The sequence below is a fragment of the Hipposideros armiger genome, unplaced genomic scaffold, assembly GCF_001890085.2.
Source record: "Hipposideros armiger isolate ML-2016 unplaced genomic scaffold, ASM189008v1 scaffold_434, whole genome shotgun sequence".
NCBI classification, from domain to species: domain Eukaryota; kingdom Metazoa; phylum Chordata; class Mammalia; order Chiroptera; family Hipposideridae; genus Hipposideros; species Hipposideros armiger.
Window position 1 is genome coordinate 6983 of NW_017731784.1, and position 8214 is coordinate 15196.

Here is an 8214-nt window from a genome sequence, read left to right on the forward strand (position 1 = left end):
AGAATGATGGTGCTAAGACTGGTCATTAGAGATCCTATCCCAAGCTTTTCATCTTTTGGAGGAAGAAGCTGAGCACCAGATGGATTGGGTGTCTTGAGACCACTTTGAAGTGTCTGTGCATCTCATTATCAACAGCACCCAAAATCAAAGACCTAAGCTGAATTGTTAAATTAGACACAACCTTATATAAGTCCTCTCTCCTGAAAACAACGCACAGGCTGATGAATTGTTTCCTATCTGGTTGTTTCATTTTTTGTCAAATCCCTTCAAATGTCAATGTACAATCGTCAGTAGGAGGATTTAATCATGGTGAGGATAGAAACACAAAAGCATGGCAAAAATCTTGCTTATATTAAGCATAATAGAGTCATTTTTAGAAGTGAATTATATTGAAATACCACTTATTTTCGTTCCCCCACCTGGCCAAGTAAATAAATGAAATTAAGTTGTGTAATTTACTTTATAAATCCTAGAACACAGGGTTTCTGGCTTTTAAAAATTTAAACATATTCCAAAAATCCAAAAGGAAATGGTAGAAATTAATATCCTTAAAGAAAAGGAGAACATTAAAAATTATAAAATATATCTATCACTTAAATTGTATTAACTCTCTATACTTCAAATAGTCTTTTATAAAGGGCAATGTAATTCTTGGTGTTTTCCTGTTTGCCCCTGGTCTCCAGAAGTCAGAACTAGACCCAACACTAAATTCAATGCAAAGATTTAGCAACACCATGACCTTGGGTTTCTGATATGATTTGTTACACATGCCTCTCTTCTCCCTCCTTCCTCTTTTCTGATCATCTTCTCCTTCGTGGTCTTTAATCTTTCATTTATTCTCATATTTACTGAGACTTTACATAAGGACTAAGTGTTGGCAAAGTGAAAATGGAAGGCCATTATGGGCTAAATTATGTCTCCTCAAAATTCATATTTTGAAATTCTAACCCCAGTGCCTTGAAATGTGACCCTATTGGGAGATAGGGTCTTTAAAGTGGTAATTATGATAAAATAGGGTCATTCAACTGCATCCTAATCCAATATGACTTGTTCCTTATAAGAGGAGATCAGGATACAGACAACACAGACACAGGAATGGCCATGTGGGAACACAGAGAAAAAGTGGCCACCTACAAGCCACGGAGAGAGACCTCAGAAGAAACCAAGCCTGCCAACACTGTGATCATGGACTCCTAGCCTTCAGAATTGTGAGAAAATACATGTTTGTGTTTAAGCTGCCCGGTCTGTGGCATCCATGACAGACTGATACAAAGGCACGATTTCTACATCAAAAGGATCACAATTGAGATAGAGGGGCAGGTGGGGAAACAGAAAATTACACTGTGGTCATTGCTATGACACAAGGGAGCAGGTTGAGGGTGGTGGACATCAGAGAAGGCTTCCTGGAGGAAGAGCTACAGGACATTCCAGACCAAAGGAACAGCATGTGCCAAGACAAAAACATCTGCGAGTGGCAAATTGGAACCTAGTCCATATTCTAACTTCAATATAATAGTTTATTCACTCAACCATTGGTCAATATCCTCATTAGTAGCTATTAACACTCAAAATAGTGATTGTTGAATATTCTTCGTTATTTCAATGTTAGTTTCTAGCTAAATGTTGGCTGTGTAAGGAAAGATGGTGGATACTGGCTAATTACAAAGAGAGGTAAGTTGTGGAGGTAGATTTCTTAACTTCATTAAGGCTGTAATTCTGTTTAGTGAATGCTTGTGAAATGCAGTGTACTGTCAAGCAGCGAACTTTGCCACATTCCACCCCAGGACATTTGACAATATCTGGAGACATTTTTAAATAAGGCTTGGGGGGGGGGTGGGGGGAGGGGGAGAGGTGTTCCATTCCATGTAATGGTAGAAGACAGGGACCTTGTTAAATATCCCATAATGCACAGGACAGCCCCCTACAACAACAAAATTATCCCGCCCAGTATGTCCATAGTGCCAAGATTGAGAAACTCTGCCTTAAAGTGATGCTGACTTATAATGGTCATTATATTTACAGATCATGCATGTTTCAGGATCATATGTGAGTCAGTCTAGTTGTGTCTTGTCATAATGAGATCAATTTGGGACAGGACTTACGCAAACTCTTACCAATTTTTTCTAACCTTTGGATTAAAAAGCCATTACATTCATTTTAAAGAACCCCCATGGCATTAGAGAACACATGTATTACATCATTTGGCGTTTTCTCTCTTTGCTCTTGTTCTCACATTATCTCCATGCACATCACAGACTGCAAAGCAATGGGGAAACTATAACAAATGAGAGGGCATCAACTTCCCACACGTCTACAGAGATCCTTTACGTAGACCAGGGGTTGGCAAACTTTTGAGACGGAAGAGCCTCCAGAGGTGAGCAAACTGCAGCTCGTGAGCCACAGGCTCTGAAGTATTGGGTTGTCGGAAAAGTCATGATATATTTTTTCTGTTTTTCATTGCAAAAATGTATCATGGCTTTTCCGATAACCCAATAAAATTGAAAATGAAAATAAAACCATCATAGCTTCATTTATAAAAATTTTAAATGATATTCTTCATATAATAGTGATTATGTAAAAATATATTTATGGCTCTCAAATAATTTTTAAACTGTTGTGAGGGACAGGATTGGCCCTTCCGGGGGGTCGGCAAACTTTTGAGGTGGAACGTACCCAAAGAGCCGCATGTGGCTCACGAGCCGCAGTTTGCCGGCCCCTGGCCTAAACAGTCAACTTTGCACTGAGCAAACAGAAAAAATGTTGTTTTTTTTCCCTTTGTTCATTTAACTTAGTCAAGGAAGAAGCTGGTAAAAATAAATTTATGACCTGGTTAAAGTTTGGCACTTCCTTCAAAGTTTCACCTCATTCTGTGGGTTTAATATAAACATGGAACCAGCTTAATTAATCTTGGCCATCAGAGCTATAGAAATTATTTCCAGCAGGATTTCCCATAAACTTTGGGGCACATGCAAGGCCTGTTTCGCCACTTAACTCCCTTCCTCCTGAACCAGAACCCTGTGAATGCCTAGTCCAGTCGTTATCTCCTTCCTACTAAGGGAGAGGGAAATCAGCATTGCAGGCGATGAGTATAAATGGACAGATGACAGAATCGTGCCTTGTCTTATGTTCCACAAAGATAATTCATCACTCAACATTTCAGCTCTTTTGGAATGAATCAGTCCATCTGCTTTCTGGCCTTAGAGCCCAAAAACATTTGAAAATATTTCTCTTCCAATTTTCTGTCAACTGAGATAAGCTTGGGTGTGAATGTTGACAGTTTGGAGAAGGAATACCAAGCCTTTTCCCGTGAGGGAGCCACATTGCTGAGCCTCCCTTTCTCTCTTAAAGCCATTTGGCTGGAGTCTGCTAGCCTTTGGGACAGAGTGACAGAGGTTCAGATTTTTTCCAAAGGAGAAAGAAGGGGTAGCCATATGGATTTTAGGCCCTTATTTCTAATCACTCTGCTCTTATTTTTTATTTATCATTGCCCAGGTGACCACTAGCTATTCAACACATTGTGTTGTGAACATGACAATGAATAATAAAAGAAAGAATTAATGACTCTATCACAACTGACCATCAGTGCTCAAAGAAATTGGAAGTCAATGGCTTATACAATGGAAAAAAAATTACTTGCTAAATACGCTTAAAGGTAAATCCAAAATTCCCAGGTCAGTCTATTAAACAGAAACAAATAAGTAAGCATTTATTTAATGAGAAAAGAATTCTAAAATGCTCATTATTTCATTCATTCATTCATCCATTTATCCATAACTATTCTAGGAAATCTGCTATCTGCAAAATGTATTTGTAAACTCTGTGGTAAACACAAAGATAAAACAAATACAGGCTCTTCCCATGAGGAAGATATAGTCTAGTTTGGAAAAACATATGTATAACTATGTCATGATAATGAAAGTAGAGAAAGATCCTAAGTGTAATAAAATCTTTCAACTACTCTCATAACTTGCAGAATAAAGTCCCAACTCCATAGCTCATCACACAAAACCCTTTATGATCTGGCTCCTGGCTACCTTTCCTGCCTCATTTCCTGACAGTTCTCTTTATGTCCTGTTTACTTTCACCATAATGAACTGTTAGCACCGTGCTTTTGCACATAACGTTCCCCTTTAGCTGGATTATGCTTCCCATCTCCCTTTTCACCTAATCAACCCTTGGCCTTCAAAATTCAACCCAAAGCATCGCTCTGGAAGAAAACGTACATGAAGACCCTCTTCTGTGCTACCCTGAGGCTAGGCTTCCCTTTGTCCTTGCACTCAAACACTATTTCACTTGTTCCCCCAGCTAAGTCCCTGAGGGCTTCAGGTAGAACCTGAGCAGTGACATAACTTAGAAGATAAGGAGATTAGAGAGATATCATATATCATTGAAGACGTACCTCAAAAGAAGGTAGGGTTTAAGTCAGAAACGGCTCTTCTGCCCAGATGGGTGGAATGAGGGTAAGAGCAAAGTCACGTACAAAACAGACCCAGTACAGAGGAGACATTGCACCTACGGAGCCTCTACTGGGTATAAGGAATGTACAGGTGGTTTTATTAATTTGTCCCATGTAATCCTCACAGCAGCAAATAGCAAATACCATGTCTGAGGCACAGTACTCACACAGCAGAATAACGGAAGTATAGGTGGGAAAGGTAAATTGGGGCCAGGAAGGGTGGTTCTGACTAACAATATGCCCAACCCCTAGGAAGCATCTGGAAATATCTGTTTGTTAGAGTGGCAGGAAGACCACGCATGTTGAACATCCTGCAACGTACAGGGTGACCCCTCACAACAAAGGACTGTCTTGCTGAAATGTCATTATGGACCAACTGGATATCCTTAGAAGTCTTAAAAGTCAGGCTAGAGAGATGGAACATTATTTGGCACCTAATGGGGAGTGACTGAGGGCTTTCTAGTTTCACAAGGTATGTGGACAATAAGACGTTCACCAATTATACATCTCTGTGAGGTGCTGGCCACATCTCAGGGGTAACCAAGAAGGAATGGCCATTGAAACACAATTACTCACTTATCCTTCTCAAATGCAGGTGGAGATCAAAGCATCCTAGCCAAGAACTCATTTGGAAATCTGCACCGTGATATTCACCCTGCCCCAGGTGTGCTGTGTGAACAAACTGACGCTCCACAGACACCATTCTTGAACTTCCTCAAGCTTTTCGGAAGGATTAAGCTTGGTTTTGAAAGGGGAAAACAAAATTGTTTTACTCTGAGTTGAGACTGAAATTGAAAGACATTTTTATGGCTTTTGGGGAAGACTTCAAATGAGCCCCTTTTCAAAAAGAATGCATCATTAAATAGAGGTTAGAAGTTGAACCCAGTTCCAGAGGTGTCACAGTAATGATGATTTAATTTGGCCATTGGTGCTGAGTGGCCGGCCCTGCCAGGAGATGTAGTCATTAGCCTCCAGGCACAAAACACAGCGGCATCCCAGGCCTCTGATATAAGAAGAGCCAGACCTACGTGAAGTTTCTGAAGTAATGCTGAAGCATTTGGGTAGGAGGTACAACCCTGAGTGCCTCAGGTCTGGACACTTAACAGTGAAAACTTCAAAAGTAATGGCTGTGTTCTAGTGGGAATCAGGAGGACCATTTAGTAAGCTGACCATTTTGATGGACACATTTCTGCCTCTGAGTCACCCTGATGGCCCATTTACGAAGACTGCTGTGAGGCAATATAAACCTCTCACATCTGCACACTAAAGATATAAAATACCCCACCTGGGGAAAAGCAAATGTCAGGCACTGCATTCTAGAACTTTACGGCACAGGCTAGATTTTGTATTTTACATTTGTCTCAGTGATGAGAGTCTGTCTGTTTTCAACTCCTTTCCTTGGTTCTTTGCATCACCTGCTGCTATGCATTTATTTACCTGGGCTTGCAAAAGCACTCTGAAATAAAAATTGTAAATATCCTTCTATCCCCACCTGAGTCTTGTTAACAACAGCTGGCCAACCAGATGCAAAATATCATGAGCTAATGACTTTAGTCAGGGTGAGCTGGGAGAGGATTATAGACGTGAAGTGCTGTAGTTAAGTAGTCAGATTTCCTTTTTTATGCCTTTTTTTTTTAAAGGCCTCTATTAGCAGGTGCTAATAGTACTGAATTTGTGGGATTTTTCAGCAGGATGCTCTAAGGCAGCAGTTCTCAACCTTCCTAATGTCGCGACCCCTTAATACAGTTCCTCATGTTGTGGTGACCCCCAACCATAAAATTATTTTCGTTGCTACTCTATAACTGCAATTTTGCTACTGTTATGAATCGTAATGTAAATATCTTTTTGTTTTCCGATGGTCTTAGGCGACCCCTGTGAAAGGGTCATTCAACCTCCAAAGGGGTTGCGACCCACAGGTTGAGAAAGGAGTCCTCGTTTCATTCAGAAGTTTAGGATCAGAGAGTGGCAAGAAGGGGGAATGGAGAATGGTTTAATTGGATCACTTCGTTATGTTAAGATTGATGTTGCCAGAAAATTCATTTACATTTAAATCTCAGACACAGAAGGAATAATGTTTTAGTTTATAGTGTGTCTCATGCAATATTTGTACAAGTATTACATGGGACACACTTATACAGTCATTCCCCATTATCTGTGGTTTCACTTTCCACGGTCAACTGTAGTCCAAAAATATTAAATGGACAATTCCAGAAATACACAATTCATAAGTTTTAAATGGCATGCTGTTCTGAGTCATGTGATGAAATCTCGAACCATCCTGCTCTGTCACACCTTCGTCCAGCATCTCCGTGCTGTCAACGCTCCCCACCAGTTAGTCACTTAGTATGTGTCTTGGTTAGAGAGAGAGAGCGAGAGAGAGAGAGACCATTCACATAACTTTTATTTCAGTATATTATTATAATTGTTCTATTTTAATATTGGTTATTGGTGTTAATCTCTTACTGTGCCTAATTTATAAATTAAACTTTATCGTAGGTATGTATGTGTAGGAAAAACATAGTACAGATAGGGATCAGTACTAGCTGAGGTTTTGAGCATCCACTCATATCCTCTGCAGATAAAGGGAGACCACTGTACTCAAAAACTATTTGTTGCATATCTGAAACTCAAATTTAACTGGGTGCCCTGTATCTTTCTTTGCTCAGCCTGATAACCCTAATTAAGATTTAAAAAAAAAAAGTGATGAGCAGAGACATCCATTCAATTCCTAAATTTCCATGTGTGGAAAGGGAGCAGTGATGCCATTATTTTTTAATGACAACAAAGGCATCACAGTTAGCTTTGAGGTCATATTTGAACATGGCTGTGCTCTGACGTTCTCGGAATTCACATCACTAGAAACTGTCGCGAGGCCACTGAAGAAACTGAAAGGTATCAACGTTTCCTCCAGCCTCGACTCTTGCCCCGGCCCAATTATCCTTGCCACAAGCACAGGCTCCTTTTCAAATTGATGGAAAGCAGAAACTGGAGCAGGAAGGTGCGTGTTCCCCAGCCTTCCCAGAATTTACAACTGAATTAAGTTTTTACATTTCATACAGGACTTTTTCCTTCTTAGAGTCTCCAAAGTCATATAAAAGTAAGTAAGCGGACAGTGTATAGTTTGCTTTCAATCGGCACACAATGCAACAATTGTAGTATGAATTTGGAAGGAAAAAGTAAGAAATGATATGCTATGGGTACACCGAAATGGCAATATCTTGCAAAAATGAAGTGTTAGCTTGGTTCTCCAGTGGTGTACCAAGTAGCTGTGTGCTGCTAAAAAGAGCCTACATAAAAAAATTCCATCACCTACCAAAAACCCAGTGTGTCTCCTATCTTGTTTTGTGCGCAAAGAGAAGCACAAGACAGCATGTGTGAAAATCAGCAAGCATTGTTTTAAACCTCCCTTGAAGCTCCTGAATATGGACACAGATATTGAGACAACACTCTCTTCACGAACCAAAGGTCAGTGACACAAAAGAAAACCGTACTGTTAACAAATTCTGCCTCTCAAGGTTGGGAAGCCTTAAGCATGTGAAATGCAAAACGACATAAGCTATTTAGATTTCTATGGTGCTGCGTGACTTACACCTAAGACAAACACAATGAGATAAAGTAGGTGATGCAAACAGTGTTTACCAACCATGTCTGCTCAAGATGTGGATACAAGCGACAGCTGTGGCTTTTGAGGGACCCATAGTGCAGCCTGGAGATTTCAAAGCAAAGCTATTTGATGCACAGATCTTGAATCAAAGAGC